Source organism: Tursiops truncatus, chromosome 5 (assembly GCF_011762595.2).
Source record: "Tursiops truncatus isolate mTurTru1 chromosome 5, mTurTru1.mat.Y, whole genome shotgun sequence".
Taxonomy (NCBI): domain Eukaryota; kingdom Metazoa; phylum Chordata; class Mammalia; order Artiodactyla; family Delphinidae; genus Tursiops; species Tursiops truncatus.
The window spans coordinates 130,237,559-130,255,749 of record NC_047038.1 but is presented as its reverse complement, the minus strand read 5'-3'; the positions used below and the strand labels follow the sequence as shown (position 1 = coordinate 130,255,749).

Below are 18,191 nucleotides of genomic sequence, written 5' to 3'. Positions count from 1 at the left end.
AAAACTGTTTTTACTCCCCAATCAACACAAAACGTATGGCTCATGATTTACTTTAATCACATGAATTTTTTAAAATGTGTCAGTGTGAGCCTGCATATATTCCACATACTGACAGTAAATAAACGCTGAAAATACTTTCCATTTTCATCATTTTAATATTCATTTGTGTGACCAGGCCTCCATCTTCCTCCTCCTCAATGCTTTTGGTTAATCTCATACTTTAAAGTCCTGACACAGAACTCTGACAGTTGACCCCTGATTGAACAACGCTGACTAGCAGGGGGGATTCTCAGCAAAGAGGGTTAAATGAAATAAGTTGTGAGTCCACGAGAGGAGGCATAGAGATTCCACAGTAGAGCGCTGGTGAAAAGCCACATCCTGAGAGTAGGAAATCTCAGGTGAAAAGCATCAGAAAGGGAAAAAAAAAAAAAAAGACATTTGGTTTCTAGTAAACTTTCGAAGTATACACTTTGTTTAAAAATGAAAGGGGGGGGAGTGATGAAGAAAGCCACAGCTACAAGATTGCTGTGCCTAGTTTACATCTTCATCTTATTCCAATTTTATAATCCCGCAATGATTTAAACACCTTGGAGCTGTCCAAATGTGCTTTTGGAAAAGGGAGGCGCTCCCGGTCTCTGGCAGCAGCGTGCACTTGGGATTTGAGTTAAACTGCTCTTGACTGTTGAAAGCAGGTAAAAAGTGCAGTTTATTGCTGTCATGTTAAGCACATGCCAAAATTACTCAGGAGTTCTAGGGATCAGTACTACTGAAACTTGCTTAGATTTATACCTCTAGCAAAAATATTTAACGAAGTATTCACATTTGCCCATTATAAAGTGGCACTCAGGTATCTTTATATCAGTAACTTACACAATGGAAACACAGGTAATTTTAATATTCTTAAAATAATTCTTTAAGCACTCTAGAAAAAAGAAAAAATCATCCCAATCGATTCAAATATTATGGAAACCTCCAAAATGTATTTCAGGAAATTTGGGCTCCAATATCCTCTTTACCAGTACCCTGCTAGGAGGAAGGAAAGAAAATCTACTAGTCTACATGAGGGAGAAAACAAAAACAACAGAAACCTCCAATGACTCCTCTTAGGTTTGATGTGAACATATGTATTTAGATGTGTGAATAGAGACAAGAACATGGGAGCAATGAAAAGTATTCATCGTTCTGATTCCATAAATATCTGGTAAAACATTTCAGTTAATGTGGATACAGACCATATTCCAAACCTTCATTTAAGAATTTTCCAAAACAACTGAGTATAAAGTGTGTATTTTATCCTTTTTCATTTCCTCTAGAGCACCTAATACAACGTTGAGAGCTACACATTAAATTTTCAGTAAATTTTTTAAAAAAAGAAGAAGAATTTTCCTTTACGTTCTATCACCAGCACCTCTCCCACTCTTCGTCTTCTCTAAGATTCCAGTCAAGGGAAGCAGGTGCCTGTGTTGGTGACCAACAGAAACCGGCTAAGGTTCCGAGAAAAAAATCCTGAAAAATTATAACTGAGACTTTTTTTCCCCTAGACTACGACACTATTGCTGTCTTTCAAGACCAACATAATCTGTCACCTTAGCTGCCCAGTTCTAAAGCGCCGACCACCTCCTTCTTCCCTCCGCACTGGTGGAGCGTGCAAGGACCGGAGAGGCCATGCTGCACATTTCCAGTCTGAAGCTCAGAAAGGCCGGTGGAGCTTTAGAGACTCCAAATTCCCTGGCTGTTGCCACCCAGAGTCTCGCCTTTGTCACCTCCTGGGAAATCTCTAACCTACAGACGGCGGCTGCGAAAGAAGACGTCAGCAGCCACAAGGCCTTGAGATTATAGTGCGCTCTTGGCAAAGCAAGACCCACGTCCTCAGGTCGATCTGCATCCTTCTCTCTTCCGAGCCCCTGAAAAGCTCACCCTTGGACAGTTCGGGATCCTGGGCTTGGCTCGCTGGCCGGGACAGCTGAGCGACCCAGGGCGATACACCGCAGCAAGCGCAGCCTCCCACCGGCGCAGCGCGCGGCAATGCTGCCGGCTGGGTTCCCTCGCGCACCTTCCGCCGCCCAGACCCCGCCTCCCAACCGCAGTCTCCGCGGACAGATTCCGGCCACCGCCACGTCTCCCTCGGCCCGGCCGCAGCTGCAGCGGCGACAAGGCGCTGACCCCCGCAGCATCCTCGCGTCCGGGAGTTGGGGCTAGGCGACTCGGGGCCTCGCTAAAGGGAAGCGAGGGCGGGCGGCCCCTGCTTCCCGTCCATCGACCCTTCCATGGTCCCCTCCCTCCTTCCAGCCCGGCCCACCACCCTCGCTCGGCAGGAGCCTCCAGCTCGCCGTCAAGTTCAGGCCGAGCGCGAAGGCTCCGCAGGAAATGCCGGCAGCCGGTGGCTCAGCCACCAAGGTGGGCCCCGCCCGGACATGCTGCTCCAGAACTCGAAAAGAAAGCAAGCTGCGCACAGAGAACCCAGGCACCGGCCGCCGGGCTCGGACTGAAGGGGCTGGGGAACTAAACAGATATTCCCCTCCCCTCCTCTCCCCTCCCTGGGGAACGCTCCTCCGTTTACCCTCCATTCCGCGGACCGGGAGCAGTGGGCTGTGCCCCCATCCGTAAGTATCATAAACGGTTAAATAAATGAAGTACACTCTCCAGGCTCTTACCTCGTGATGGCAATGTCCCTGGAAAAATTGTAATTAGCTAACGGAGGGCGGGAGAGGGGTTTTCTGTAAATAAGACTGCCTTCTCCGATGTTTCCAGTCTCTGGAGCAAGCAGTTAGAACACCCACTGGCTCAACTGCTGGAAATTCTCGAGAATTTTTCTCGGGCAGCTGCCAGATGGAGAGGGGCACGTCTGTTCCCGCTGACTGATGGCAGCTCCGACCAATCCGCGCTCAGCGGCGAGGCGCGCACGCCTCCCGGGCTCTCGGTCGCAGCCAATCACAGGTTCTGACGGGACCGAGCCTCCCCGCAAGGGCCGTTGGACTTGGCTGACTTTCAGCAGTGCACCGCAGAGCGACGTCAACTTGGGCCAGTGGTGGCTCGCGGGGTTGTCCGCCCTTCCGAAGGCCGTGGCTCTCTGGCCAATGAGGGAGCGCCTCTGCGGTGGGTGAGGTCGAGAAATTTGGTACCTCGCCAGGGGGTTGAGGAGAGGCAGTGTGTCGCTTGGGGCAGTGGAGCGGTAGTGACAACTAGGAAAGCCAGAACGGAATGCCAACACTTTGCCTGGGCGGAGGTAATGAAAGACATCTGGTTTCGTTGCTGTTCTTTGAAAAACTCAACAGTGCACCGTTCTTCGTGACTGAACAGGCATCTCGTGATCCCTTGAGAATGTGTGGGTTTTTTTTTCACTTTTTATTTACTTATTTTGGGGGGGGAGGTTGGGCTGCACCGCGTGGCATGCGAGCTCTTAGTTCCCCCACCAGGGATGGAACCCCTGCCCCCTGCAGTGGAAGCGCGGAGTCCTAATCAGTGGACAGCCAGGAGACTCCCCTTGAGAATGTTGATTCATTTATTCCACAAGTATTTCTGTGTGTTTAGGGAGGACCTTTTGTGTGCCAGGCACTGGAGATAAATCTCGACACAAATAGACATGACAGATGCCTTCATAAAGCTTCCAGTCTAAAGAGGAGGAAGAGGGAGAACAGAAAGAGGTAAACAAGCAAATGACATAATAACAAATCATGTCAAGGAAGGAAATAAACAGATGTGGATACAGAGGATAATAGGAGGTTGAGGTTAGCTAGAGAGGGTTGTTCTATAAGAACTTAATAACGTTTAAACAAAGAGTGAGAAGATCAGTCAGCCACGGCACCTGGAAAGTGATTGTTCTGGGCAGAGGGGACAGCAGATCAAATGTCCTGAGGTGGGACAGCTTGACATTTTGGAAGAACAGAAAGGCCAGTGTGGGTCTAGTTTAGAGGGAGGGAGAGAGCAGCATGACAGAAGGAGATGAGGTAGACAGAGGCCAGAGGATGTAGCCAAGACTTGGAATTTGCTTTATATTTTAAATATAATGAGACTCTATTGAGGCATTTTATGCAAAGGAGAAAAAGGATCTGGTTTAGACTTTAAACTGCTTTGGTTAATGTGTAGGTGAATAGGTAGAACAGGTTATTGGGAGACTGGTTAGGAGACTAAATCAGAGGAACTCCAAGGTGGGAGATGACCTGTTTTAAACTATGGTGATATCACTGGAGGTAGAGAAAAGCAGAGATTTTAAAGATAAATTATTAGCTTGTTTTGACATATTAGGTATCCCATTCCCCGGACAACTGTTCTGAAACCAGTTCATTGAGCATTCTGTTTAGAGAGTGATTCAATTTTCATGGGCTTCCTGGAATTTTCTGTTCTTTAATCATTTTATTGAAGCCATATATATATATATATATATATACACACACGCACACCTACACATGCATATCTGAACCATCAGACAAGGCAATCTTATTTACAGAAAGCCCTCTCCCACCCTGTTATGTGTGTGTGTGTCTCTCTCTATATAAGTGCATATATCCCAAGTGTATACAGCTCAGTGAATTTTCACAATCTGAACACACCTGTGTATCCACCACCCAGATCAAGAAACAGAACATTATAAACACCCAGGGACTCCATCATACTGCCTTCCAGTCATTGCCTATCATGACTTTCAACAACATAGATTAGTTTTGCCTGTCTTTGGACTTGATATATATAGAATCACGAAGTATACACTCTTTTGTGTTTGGCCCTTTATTCAACTTTATACTTATGAGATTCTTCCATACTGTTGCATATAGCTGTAGATTATTCATGTTATTTCATTCTGTAAATATTCCTTTGAATTCATCCTTCTGATGAACATTAGGGTAGTTTTCAGTTTGGAGCTATTACAGATAGTGCTACTATAAACATTCTAGTACGTGTCTTTTGGCCTTTTCTTTTGATGGAGAGATCTGGTGGCTGAGTTTTAAATACAATTAAGTTATTTTTGAATCTGTTCATCAGTAATATAGTACCATGTATTGCAGTATCTCAAACATACAGACCCCCAGATCATCAAGGGCTTTGCTCTCACAAATGTGAAAACTTTTGGCAACAAGAACTGTTGACGTGAGAAATTTTAAGTTTGGAAGTCTAAAACACTTGTAATTATGTATGGCATTTTGACCTTCTTTTTAAGCAGTTGCAAACTGCATGTCCAGGATTTGAGAACATCATGACTTTGCTACATCCTTTTATTACAAAAGACTGTAATTCACAGGCATATGATAAACAAGGTCAGTTAGGCTGACCTGAAGAATATGCATATGTTTGGTGCTAATACAGTCGTTGGAGTTATATTTGAAAACCATACCATTCCACATTCTACCACAGTTGATTAGGAATAAAGCCAGCAGTTTACTTCTTTAGAATTATTTATTTTTGCTTCTTGCATCTCTGAAGCATGGCTAAATGTAGTACAAATGTACATATAGTCAACATGCGGGATCACTGCATAATGTCCAAAAGAATCAAGTGGATGCAACACTCCATGCTTCATTAAGTTGAGCTCCTTTTTATTTCACTTTATATTTTAAAGACTTGAACTATTTGATAGTAGTCACTATTGGGCAATTATACTCAAGATGGGTCACAAGGCTGTGGGTGGACAGGTCGCAGGAGGCCTTATAAAATATAAAGTGAGGACATAAACCATTTGAGATTTAGGCTAATGAACCACTGGACTGGAACTGTTACAAGATGAATTGAGGCGTATTACACATTTTAAGAGTTTGAGCCAAAACTGCTTGGAATTGTTCAGCACCAAACCGGAATTGGTTAGGAGTGCAGCTAGAGGCAAGATTTTATAGAGAAGATGTGAAAGCCAAGCAAGAAAATGATTTGATTGGCTACAGGTTAAACAGGTACCTTATTTGGGGAAGTCTGTTTGGCTTTGTGGTTGGTTGTCCTTAGGTTTTCATTTCTTAACCTTAGGGCACTATAGATTTAGGTTTTGGTTTGTTTACTTAAGCTACTAAGGCGTTAAAACCACCTCAGTCTAAGGGCCTCCTTGTTTAATTAATTTAACACTACCCATTTTCCTGATTAGTTGCTAATGCTCCTGGGGGCCAAATACTGTGGAATAATGAATTGATAATTTTATTAATATTCACTAATGAATAACCAATTTTTTTTTCTTGTTAAAACATTAGAGATGGTATTTTTGTATAGTCAGTGAAGGGTACCAGAATATGTGACCCCCAAAATACACCTCTTTGGATTGTTATTATTATTATTTTTTTTTTGCGGTACGCGGGCCTCTCACTGTTGTGGCCTCTCCCGTTGTGGAGCACAGGCTCCGGACGCGCAGGCTCAGCGGCCATGGCTCACGGGCCTAGCCGCTCCGTGGCATGTGGGATCCTCCCAGACCGGGTCACGAACCCGTGTCCCCTGCATCGGCAGGCGGACTCTCAACCACTGCGCCACCAGAGAAGCCCTCTTTGGATTATTTTGAGCTAAAGGCAACTGAGGACCAGGAGATTCAGAAAAAGCTCTTCACCTCCCCCTGCCTAAAAATAGAGTATAAATTTCCCCTTTAGTAAAGGAAATTTACATTTATAAAGGAAATTTCCATCTTTCATGGTGGCTCCTGGAAGTACCAGAAAGAGCGCTACTCCCAGAGATAACTGTTACCGCCTGACAGACTCCTTTCTACATAACAAGACAACCCTTACTTAGTACACGTTTCCTCCCCTTGCATTCCTGTAACTTGCCTCCCCTACTCCAAAGCCCCTTTTCCTTTGTTTAGCCTAAAATAGTACATAAACCTCAATCATCTGGTCTCCTAGAGTCTCATTTCTTTATGAAATTTCCATTCATACTTACAGGATTAAAACTGTTTTTTCTCTTCTTTATTTGTCTTTTGTCATTTTAATTTCCAGGGTCCCAGCCAGAGAACATAAGACGGTAAAAGGAAACATTTTTTCTTTTCCTCCGTTAGAATCAGCAGTTCTCCAGGTAAGACTCCGGATGCTACTTCTGGCCTCATGCCTAAAGTGTGAGATATTAGCTTGTAGTTTTCCACAGTTCAGGTGGTTTTCTATCTAGAATTGCTAGCCCAGATGTCCCTTCTGTGTGTCACCAGAATAACTGCCAAAACCCTGACACAAACAATTTTTACATCTTGTCTTTGAACCCTATTAAAACTTGTAGCACTGATTTTATTTTAGAATGTAATTGTTGCTTTTTTCCCCACAAATATGGAATAAATGAGCTTCATCCAGTACCAGTGTTATAGAGCTCTGAATTATCTTTCCATTTCCACCTCTGACTTTTCTATTTGGCCCTATTCAAGTATTTAATCTCATTATGCATCATTCTCATATAGGGCTATTATGAGGAAAATCGTATTTTATAAATATAGAAAAAGTTATAAACAAAATTGCATTTTGTTACTTAAATTGCAAAAGCTCAAAATCAAGGAAATGGAATATGATAGTCATTAGCTCCATTTGCCAAATAGTTCCTGCTCTCCACCTCCCAGGCAGTTTCTGGCCCCTTCATGGGTGGTGCTGTGGGAAGGTAGGGAGCCTGTGACTAGTTTAGGTCAGTGAATTGTGCGTGGAGGTGACAGCGTTTCTGAGTTGGAGCAAGACCCTTCAAGGCTTATTTCCCTCTGCCATTACAACTAACGAAGTTCCAGATCACTGCTTCTCCTTCCGTCCGGTTCCTGAGTAACTAACTGTGGAGAACAGAATCCTGCTGCCAACCCATCGTGGCCAGATAGCTGAGCAGGAAACAAACCTTTGTGGTTTTGAGCCCCTGATACTGTTTGCTGCTACATCTTGAGCTAACTTAACCTAGCCTATCCTGACTCCTACAGTTAGTAGCTCCAACTTAAAATCATTTGGTTGAGGTATTCTTGGGGCAGTTTTATTCACAAAGAAATTTTCATTCATTTTTTCAATAACTTTTCATGAGGTTTCTGCTGGGTTTACAGCAACGAATGAAAAATATAAATGTCTCTGTTCTCATGAAAATTGGGAGGGGCAGAGGAGATAGTAGGCATTTATCTAGGTATGGTGAATGCTATAACTGGAAAAGTATGGCTTTCTCTAAGTATTATTCTTGGAGTGTTGTGGCTCCTCTTCCCCTTTCTGTCTCTGTCTTTCTCTTAAGTTAGGGATTATTCAGTTGCTGAATATTATACAAGCCTACCTAGAAAGAATGAGAAAGAAAAAACAAGTTTCTAACTCTTGAGAAGTATCTTGGACTCACAGAAAATATACCTCGCCTGAGTCTGGAATGCCAACATTGCTTTTGACCAATGGGCGGCCTCAGACAAGTAGCTAGCTTTGCTGTGCCCCTCTTTTATCAGATGTAAAATAACACTAAATAGAACCTGCCTTGGCTGACTTTCATAACTGCTACAAGAATTCAATTAAGCAGAGGATTAATTGTCCCATATAAAAAACCAGTGTTATTATTCTTTGAAGATTTTACTTGACGTGAACTGGAGGAGCCAATAAATAGCTAGTTTAAAAAAAAAAAAGTTCGGTCCACCTATAAAGCAACATATAAACAAATTAAAATTAAAATTGTACCCTTCCAGCTGTGGGAAATGATACAGAATGACACGGTCAGAGTTGTACCTTCAAGAATGTAAATTGCGTGTTTATTGCCAAGTCATATCTGCTAATGTACTGCTATTAGGATATGGCTGAAACAAGCCAAAAATTCCCTGTAATCTTCATAAGGAATATTCAGTACTTTTCTTGTCAGTAGAATGAAGGGAATGTTCGAATAAGTAGTTTTATACAAGTGGATAAACAACAGAAAAATGCATGCAGTGTTAGTAGAAACTATCATTGTCTTTGAGATCTGTAACTTCAGAAGTATGTACGCTTATAACTTGTTGGAAATACCTAATTTTCTAAACTCATTCCTAAGTCTCATTTAGATTAGAGTTCAGTATCCCAAAGTAACATTGTAAGAGATGATGAAAGGCACATTTGTCACTGGTTGTCAGGCAACCCAAAGCATGAGTTATTGGCATGTACAAACACACCTCATTAGGTATACAGAGTGGGTGTAGGTGCTGAACTGCTTTTCTATTGGTCAGTTTCCCTTCCAATGACAGAAGAGACAGTATTTTTCCCCCAGTTAATTAGCATACTCTGGGGAAGTACCGGACTGTGTTTCTTAACCCTGGTAGTGTTAAATATAGACTCGAAAACCAGCCTTTAGCATTTACCATTTAAATGTTACTTTGGCTTTGGGTGTTCTAGATTTTATATACAAGAATACTCCAGAAAAAGTTGTGAAAATTCAAATAAACTAATAGCACATAATGATTATGCTATGAGAAGTTAACAAGAGGGACACTGGTTCTCTTGAAGATACTTTCCCATAAAATAAGAATCGACAATCATCTTCCCAGAATGAAACCAGGAACGATATCCCCGGGTCGCAAAGGACAACAGAAATGGTGTTCCCTGCCGCCACCCCACCTTTGCATAGACCACAGGGAAGAGGCAGAATGCTGAGATTCGGGAAGAGGGCAGAGTTACAGCAAAGGGAAGAAAGGGAAGGGGACCAAGAGACAGACGTCAGCCTGCCCACATGAGGGACTGTCATATGGCCTGAAATGTGACCCAATGAAAATCGTGTAGAAATAGATGCTTAGTGCTCTTGGAACTGTATGTAACTGGTGAAAGCAAGGTTACATAATATTTTCTACACGTTCTCTCGTTCTGTGGCTTCTCCCTCCTAATTCATCCTACACCCACTGGTACTATTTTTCATCTTACAGCACGGTTTCACGAAGCTTCAGGAGCTCCCCATTTCCAACAGTGTTTAAAAAAAAATTCTAAGCTTCTAAGGCTAGTATTCACACTTCTCCATGAGCTTGTTCCTGCCCTTCAGCAGCCTTCTGATCTACTACTTCCCTAAATGGACACTCATTCCACCCAAACTCATCATTTCCTAAACCTGCCATGAGGGTTCTGACCCCCTTGCTCCCTTGCCTCTGCTTAGGCAAACCTTAATTTTCTCCTCTTAGTTTTCTTAAATCTTCAGAAACGGAAGGATTAAAGTGAACATTTGCCATGTGATTACTGATTGCTTGTACTCTTAGAGAAGAAGCAGAATAGAGTATCACTTTGTGCTGCAAACAAAAATAATAATTGCTAACTGTTAGGGTTCTCCAGAGAAACAACAAATAGGGTGTGTATGTATGTGTGTGTGGGTGTGTGGGCGGGGGCTGAGAGAGAGAGACTGAGATTTAAGGAATTGGCTCATGGGATGTGGGAGCCGGCAAGTCCAAATCTGAAGAGAGAGAACAGACCCTGCGTATATGTGGAGGAAAAGTATTCTAGGCGAAAGAGAGGGCACGCACAGAGGCCCTGCAGCAGAGTCGCAGGCTGGAGACCCAGGGAAGAGACGCCGCCGCACTCACGTCCCAAGGCAGTCTGGAGGCAGATCGCCTTCTTCCTTGGGGGATGTCAGTCTTTCTCTTAAGGCCTTTAACTGACTGGATGAGGCCCATCCACATTACGGGGGTAAAATCTGCTTTACCCAACCTACTGATTTAAATGTGAATTCCATCTACAAATACCTTCACAGAGACATCGAGATTTATGTTTGACTAAACATCTGGGTACCTTGGCCTAGTCAAATTGACACATAACCTTAACCATCACACTAACCCATACAAATGCTTATTCTGTCCAGGCACGGTTCTAAATTCTTGATGTGTATTAACTCATTTAACTCTAACAACCCAATGAGATAAGGTTATTATTATCTTCCCCATTTTACAGATGAGGCACACAGATAGATTAAGTAATTTGCCTGAGGTCATATAGCTTATAAATGATGACTTGCCAGGACTTGAATTTTTGCAGCCTGGCCCCAGAGTCTGTGTTCTTAACTGCTGTGCTCTTCACCTCTCAAGAAAAAAAAGTGAAAGCTGAACTCACTGATACCTTATATGTTCTTCCCGCTGCCTCCGTAAATATCTTTGCCTGCCATTAACATCTGTTGGAAATCAACTTTTTACAGAAACCTGATGTATGTCCACACAACAGCTCTTTGATGTAGGTAGTGTTATCCCTCTTTTACAGACGAGGAAAATTTGAGGCACAGAGAAGTTAATGATCTGCCCCAGGCCACGAAGTAGTGAGTGGAAAGCAGGCATTAGCCTAGGACGCTCAGTCTCCCAAGCACATCCGCTGACCACAGTGTCTCTCTGTATGTTCAAGATGTTCCTACTCATCTCTGTTTTGAAGCCTTTAAATTACTTTAACCAAAGTTGGCTTTGCAGATTAACAAAAATTGGCTTTCTGTTTCGATGTGTTCCACAAGTGAAAAACACTGTACACATAAGCCTAAATTTCTGACTAATTCATGCACCAGAAAAGAACATAGATTGTGACTAAAGAACATAGATTGTAGCTAAGTGGCAAGAAAAAAAGAAAGAGCATTTCCTGTTTTACCAGGTAGGGATTAGCTAGTATCATCTCCTGGAGGCCCGCTGCATTTAGAGAAAGAGCAAGGGGCAAACACATCACTCGGAAGCACTGAAGTGGGAGAAAACGACCAGCTAGAGTAGAATAGAGATCGAACCTAAGGAGTGACTTCACCTAAGCCTAGCCCGCTGGCAAGGACTTCAGTGGGCGGGAAAACACATCAGACATCATCGCCCGTTTTGCAGTGTTGCTTGCTAAGCTGGAATTAGGTGAATCTACTGTCTGTTTTTACGGGACTGATGTAGAAAGTTTTATTCCAGAAGGAGTTTTGGTTTCCCAGTGGGGCCCATGAGAAGGCAGAGCATACTGTTTACTGTTGATAAGGATCTTAATGGAGTAGTGGTTGCCACCAGGCATCTTTCCCCTCTGTCTTCTTAACTCACTGAACTACATCTGTAGCCTGGGAGACGAAAGGCCCCAGAAGGTTTTCGGCCTGTCCGGAAGTCAGTATATGACCAAAGAATTTTAGAGCCGGGAGGTACCTTTGAACTATTTTCCTCCTCTTCGTCTCCCCTTTAGTTTTCAGAAAATTAAATGCAAACTCTGAGAGGTGAAGAGATTTGCCCAACACCACAGAGCTGGTAACTACAGGCTAGAATTATAGGCCAAATTTTTAGTATCCCAGGCGAGTACTAATCCAGCCTCTTCATACTGTGTGTGATCAGAGTCATTCTTGCCTTTAGACAACCTAGTTAATGTTAGGAATTTTTATTATTCCCTGTCCTTGCCTAGAACACCCTAACTGGTCCTGAGCTCACTGGTCTCTGACACAGTTTCCTGCTTACAAAACTTCTTTCTTCTCTCTCCTCTCCTCTATTAAAACTCTTTTGTTTGCTTAATAAATGGCTGTTCATTCACTCAAATAATATTTATTTAATGCATCCTCCTATGTACTAGAAACTATTCTAGGAGCTGGGGATGTAGCAGTGAACTAAACACACAAAATTTCTGTCCTCATGGAACATACACTCTAGAGGAAGGAACAGAAAACCAAACAGATAAATATATTCTTTGATATCTGTAACGATGAATGGTCTGTAGAAAAATAAATGATGAATAATGGGATAGAGAAAGGAGTATGTGCTATTTGAGGTGTGGAAGTGAGGGAAAAGCCTGGCATTGGGGGGCAGGAACCATAATGAAGGAAGGGAGGGAACAGACCCTGCATATATTTGGAGGAAAACTATTCCAGGCAGAGGAAAGGGCACGCACAAAGGTGCTGCAGCAGAGTGGCAAGGAAGCCTGCAGGACGGGAACATAGATAATGAGTGAAATTAAGCAGAAATGAGGTCAGAGAGAAACCAGTCTGTAAGACGTTGTAGACCGAGATAAGATAAGATAGGGAAAGGAAAGGACAGAAAAGAAAAGGAATTTAGACTTGATTCTCTTTGTTGAGAAGACCTGGGGAGAGAGAGTAGGTGAGGGTTGTGAACTGATTTGTGATGAAAAGGATCACTCATGTTGCTGTGCGGGGAATGAACCCTGGGAGAGGCAAAAGTAGCAACTAGGAGACCAGGTAGAAAGTTGTTGGAGGAGAATGGAGAGTTTCACCTTGAGGATGTTAACTTTGTGACGTCCTGTAAACATACAATAAAGCTTTTGCATAGGACTTAGATATATTCATCTGTGGTTCTGAAATCACACAACTCAGATAGGACTTCAACCCACGGACCTGGACTCGAACCCAGTCAAAATTCAGGTTGGGACTTGAACCCACTGTCTTTTAATTGAGGTCACACAGCTGATCCCAGGACTTAAGGAAGCTCATGTTCTTTATGTCTCATCGCCGAAAGAATTCAGTGAGAGGCAAAGTGATAGGTAAGAAGTGGATTTATTTAGAGAGATACACATTCCATAGACAGAACGCAGTCCATTTCAAAAGGTGAGAACGGCCTTGGGAGAAACACACTACAGAGACAGAAGTGAGCCATCTCGGAAGGCTCAGAGGCCCCCAAATATGGAGTGGTTAGTTTTTACGGGCTGGATAATTGCATAGTCTAATGACTGGGAGGATTATTCCAACTATTTTGGAGAAGGGTTAGAGATTTCCAGGAATTGGGCCACCACCCACTTTTTGAGCTTTTATGGTTGGCCTCAGAACTGTCTGGTGCTGGTGGTGTGTCATTTAGCATATGCTAATGTATTACAGTGAGCGTATAATGAGACTCAAAGTCCACTGGAAGTCAGATCTTCTGCCACCTCGGACCTAGTTGGTTCTAACCAGTTTTTGTCATGCCCTATGGCTATGTCATTCTTTTAAAGGTCGTACCCTGACCCCTTCCCTCCTGTGTCAGTTCCAGGGAGAAGTCAAGGCGAAAGACATGCATTCAGGAGTCACCAGTGTGCAGATAGAATTTAAAACCACGAGGATGAGATCACCTAGGGAGTGAGATGGATGGAGAGGAGAGGAGGCTGGAGGTCAAAGCGCTGGGATTTTGCAGAATTTAGAAGTTGGCAAAAGGAAGAGGTCCAGGCAAAGGTGACTAAGAAGGAATAGTAATGAGCTAGGAGGAAATCCAATAAAAAGTGAGAGAAAGGCAATAAAGAACATTTCAAGGAGAGTGTAAGCAGCTGTTTGATGATTAGGCTTGACCATGTAAAGGTCATTGAAGACCCAGACAAGATCAGTGTCAGTGCAGTGAGGGCACAAAAACGTGATTGTCATGAGTTCAAGAGAGAATGTCAAGAGAGAACGAGAAGTAAGGGAGCAAACACTCTAAAAGTACTTGAGGAGTTTGATTTTAAGGTGGGACATAGGAACGAGGCAGTAACAGAGGGGTATTTTTTTAAGATGGAAAATATTATAGCATGTATGCATGCTGATGAGAATAATTTGAAGGGAATGAAAGACTGACTTGCAAGAAAAGGAGCACATTAGTCATCTGGGATGGGGGAGGCGTTGGAGGACCCAGGTGAGCTGGCAGGGTAGCTGGACAGATCTAAGGACCCACTTGAGGCTAGGTTCATGATTTGGTGTGAGACCAGTTAGTGTGTGTTAATGTCTTTCTCCAGCCACATTCAGCTACTTGGGTGCAGAGGCAGATTAGGTGAAGGGTTAGATTTGAACAGGTTAAGCTTTAGCTACATGGATATAACAAAGCAGGGAGGTGAGAAACTATAACAATGGACCATGGAATCCCAACTGGATAAACAGAGAAGAGAGGGCATGAGTGGCGCCGTGGAAATTAAAAAGCTGGCAAGGGTCAATCACTTGGAGATACTGGCCGTTGTACAAACCCAGGACAATGTCTTTTTTTTCCAAAATACTCTAAAATGTGAATGACTGGTGAATAGCTTATAAAGATAACCTTCCATGCATTTAATGAGAAAATAGATACTTCTTAACACAAAGAAATTAATTTCTAATGGGCAAATTCTAGGGGCATTTGACAGAATAATGGGAGAATATTGAAGGAAAGAGCCTCAATAATATAAGTTAAGGACTTCCCCATTTGACCTAACTGCATGGGGTCCAGAATACGTGGTGACCCACTGCTTTCTCTGTATCAAAAGTGAGTTATTCATCAACCAGAAGTCTAACGAGATGAAGCGGAGATCCACTTGATCTTGAAAGATCAAGACGTGTTATATAAATAATACAGGACTGGAATTTATATTACAGACTTCTTTATTCCAGAAAAGGAACATGAGGGGAAGGTGGACTGTCTTAATAACTGACTTCAGTCACCATTTAGCAGCTGCAGTGAGTTCTGTGGAGATATAGAGATAGATAGATATTCTCTGTCTTTAAGGAATTTATAAATCCTAGGTGTATAGGTACTGAACGTGAGTGAACATGAATAATGATACGATATATATAAGAAATACCAAAAATGTTAATGAAAATGCTGACAATAGGAATGGATAGATCAGGACTGAAAAATCAATAGATTTACTAGTATAGTCATTACTGAGAAATTAATATAGTTGCTCCCAGGAAGTAAAATCCATTATGTATTGTGGCAGAGACAGCTAGATGCCCGATTCAGTGTACATTCTTCCCTTCCTCCTTAGTAACAGACCCCTGATTTTCGTCTGGGCATGCTGCTGGCAAAAAGAAAAGATCATTTCCTAGCCTCCCGTATAATTAGTGTGGTCTTGCTGTTAAATTCGTGCCGTGAGATGTAATTAGAAACACATGGACTTCCAGAAAGTTACACTACAAAGGAAGGAGGCATGCCCTTCTGTCATTCTCCTTTCCTGGACTGTGGATATGACGGCTGGAACTTAAGAATCATCTTGGGTCATAATATGACATGGTAGAGATGGCAGAGCAGTAAGAGAGGAGGTCAGATCTTTGGGGAACTGCTCTATGGAGCAACCATAACAACCGTTTCTGTTAAGAGCTGCCCAACCTGATCGTAACACACACACACATTCATCACTGTAGATACCACAGTCGCAGGTATAGTGTTTGACACATACTGGTCACTCAGTAAATATTTGATGAATAAATACAATTATTTGTGATGGGGGTTTTGCTTCTGAAAGTGCTGTTGTAGTGGAAACTCTAATGATGTTTCCCCAAATATAGCAGTTTTTTCTTCTATTGCCTTTAACTAGAGGAGCCTCTGAAAGTGACATATATATATATATATATATATATATATATATATATACAGTTTATACAGTTAGAAGCAAATATAAGACAGGATATAAATTTTATTCACAAATATTTGCAAAATATTTGCTCTTAAAAATTGCCCTATGTATTAGTTATTGCTGTGCGACAAATCACCCAAATACTCACTGGCTGAGAACAATAATCATTTATCCCGTTCTTGCTTCTGCGGCCTGGCTGGGGTTCAGCCGACCTAAGTTTGGCTCAGCTGGGCAGCTCTGCATCTCACTGCAGGACTACAGACTGGCCGGATCAGCTCTGCTCAGAGCGTCTCTCATTCTTGGGCAAGTGGGCTACCCCACGCACTTCTTCACATGATGACGGCAGAAGCACAAGAAAAGGAGACGCTCAAGGATCTTCTAGGCCTAGACTTGAACTGGCGCATAGTCACTGCAGTGTCCATGCCATTGGCCAAAGCAAGTCACATGCTCTCGTAGACTCAATATGGCCATAACCTATTTTCGCCTCCTCCCATCAAGAGGTAGTTTATTTCCCAGACATATTCTTTACCTCTTGAAGATGGGCTTGTGACTTGCTTTGACCAGTAGAGTGTGATAGAAGTGAAGTTTTGTGACTCAGTGAGCCCTAGCCTAAAACGGCCTTGTATTTCCACCCTCACCCTCTTGGGATGCTGTGGTCACCACATGAGGATGAGGAAACCCAACTCAGTTGAGCCTCTTCGTGGATGAAAGCCCACGTGGAGAGAGGCCTGGCCATCCCAGCTGTCCTAGCTCAGCCCCCAAGCTGCCTATTTAGCTGAATGTAACTTCACGAATGAGCCCAGGTCGGAACAGCAACAGAACCCCCGTCCAAACCGTAGAATTGTGACATAGCTATTATAAGCCACTAAGTTTGGGAAGGGTTTGGTATGCAACAATCGATAAATAACACTTACACCTAAGACCAAAGTCAAGCGGCAGGGAAGTATAGTCTGCATCAAGTAAGTGTGTGGGTACAGGGAGGGGTAAAGAATTGAGACCCACAAATCAATCCACTATGGTGTATAATAGCTGACTTTTAACTATTTTAAATATAGTTTGACCTTTAGTTGTTAGTGGCTTCTGACATTTTAAATCTGGTTTCTTGCTCCCCAACCTATTCTGTCTTCATGCTAGTTTATCTCCGATTCTTCCCTTCCTGCACTCACATGCTACTGCCGAGTCATGAGATGGAATCTATTTCTGCACACCCTTGGATCTGGGCTGGCCTGGAGCTGCTTTGACCAATAAAATACAGAGAAGAAACACTGTCTCAACTCCTAGCCTCTTAGAGGCCTGGCAGCTTCCATGTCCTGCCACCTTGTAAGAAGTACAAGTGCCGAGGCAACTCTGCTGAGAGAAGGCAAGTTTTTGACGTTTGTTGCAGACAGATGATCCCTTACACATATGTGTTGTAAGGTCTGGTTTGCATTTTCAAATTTTTAAGATGACAGACACCACATTTTGTTTATTCCCTCATCAGGTGATAGACATTGAGGTGGTTTCCACTTTGGGGGAATTATGAAGAATGCTGCTGTGTAAACATTCACGTGCAGGTTTTTGTGTGGACACGTTTTCATTATTCTGCATGTGAGTGAAGTTGCTAGGCCATATGGTAGCTACATACCTTTCAATCTCTTTTCCTAAAGGAATACATTTTAAAAAACTCTGAATCTGTGACAGAATTTAGAGGGCCAGACATCCTTGGAAAAGGCAAGTGAACTTTTTAAAATACAGCGTGTTGGAGAGGAATTACAAATATAGTATAACATGGTTAAAAAGCTCAGCTGATCATGTACAGCATAAAATAAAACAGGAAGGAAGCCAGGAATATAAAGTGTGTGTGTTAATATAAATGACGTCGTATACTTATTCCTGGCTCCCAATCTGAGCCCATGTTCCCCTCTCCCCAGGGCAGCTCCGTTCTGCCACCCTGGCCCTCCCCAGGAGACAGCTCAACGGACCACTCTCTCGCCTCGTCAGCTGTCTGATCACTCAGCAGTGTATTAGAGGGGTCTTCCTTGATCACCTACCTAAAATACCCGTCCCTCACCGTCTATCCCCTTGCCGCTCCCCACATTCAGAGCATTTATCAGCACCTCAGATGTT

General features: G+C 43.0%; 1 protein-coding gene and 1 long non-coding RNA gene across 3 annotated transcripts in view; one reads left to right on the top strand and one right to left on the bottom strand.

The window, feature by feature from the left end:
• The window catches only part of PPM1K (protein phosphatase, Mg2+/Mn2+ dependent 1K), a 17,701-nt gene extending 14,887 nt beyond the window's left edge, over positions 1 to 2,814 (bottom strand). Inside the window, exon 1 of one of the 2 annotated variants that reach the window (XM_004320196.4) lies at positions 2,655 to 2,814. The gene's annotated coding sequence lies outside the window, so the exon portion shown is untranslated. The remainder of the gene's footprint in view (positions 1 to 2,654) is intronic. The other variant, XM_033857402.2, reaches the window with a different exon arrangement.
• On the top strand, positions 1,931 to 18,191 carry LOC117312453 (uncharacterized). Its single transcript, XR_004526778.2, has 3 exons — positions 1,931 to 2,603; positions 6,897 to 6,972; positions 17,220 to 18,191. It is a non-coding gene; the product is annotated as an uncharacterized lncRNA (long non-coding RNA).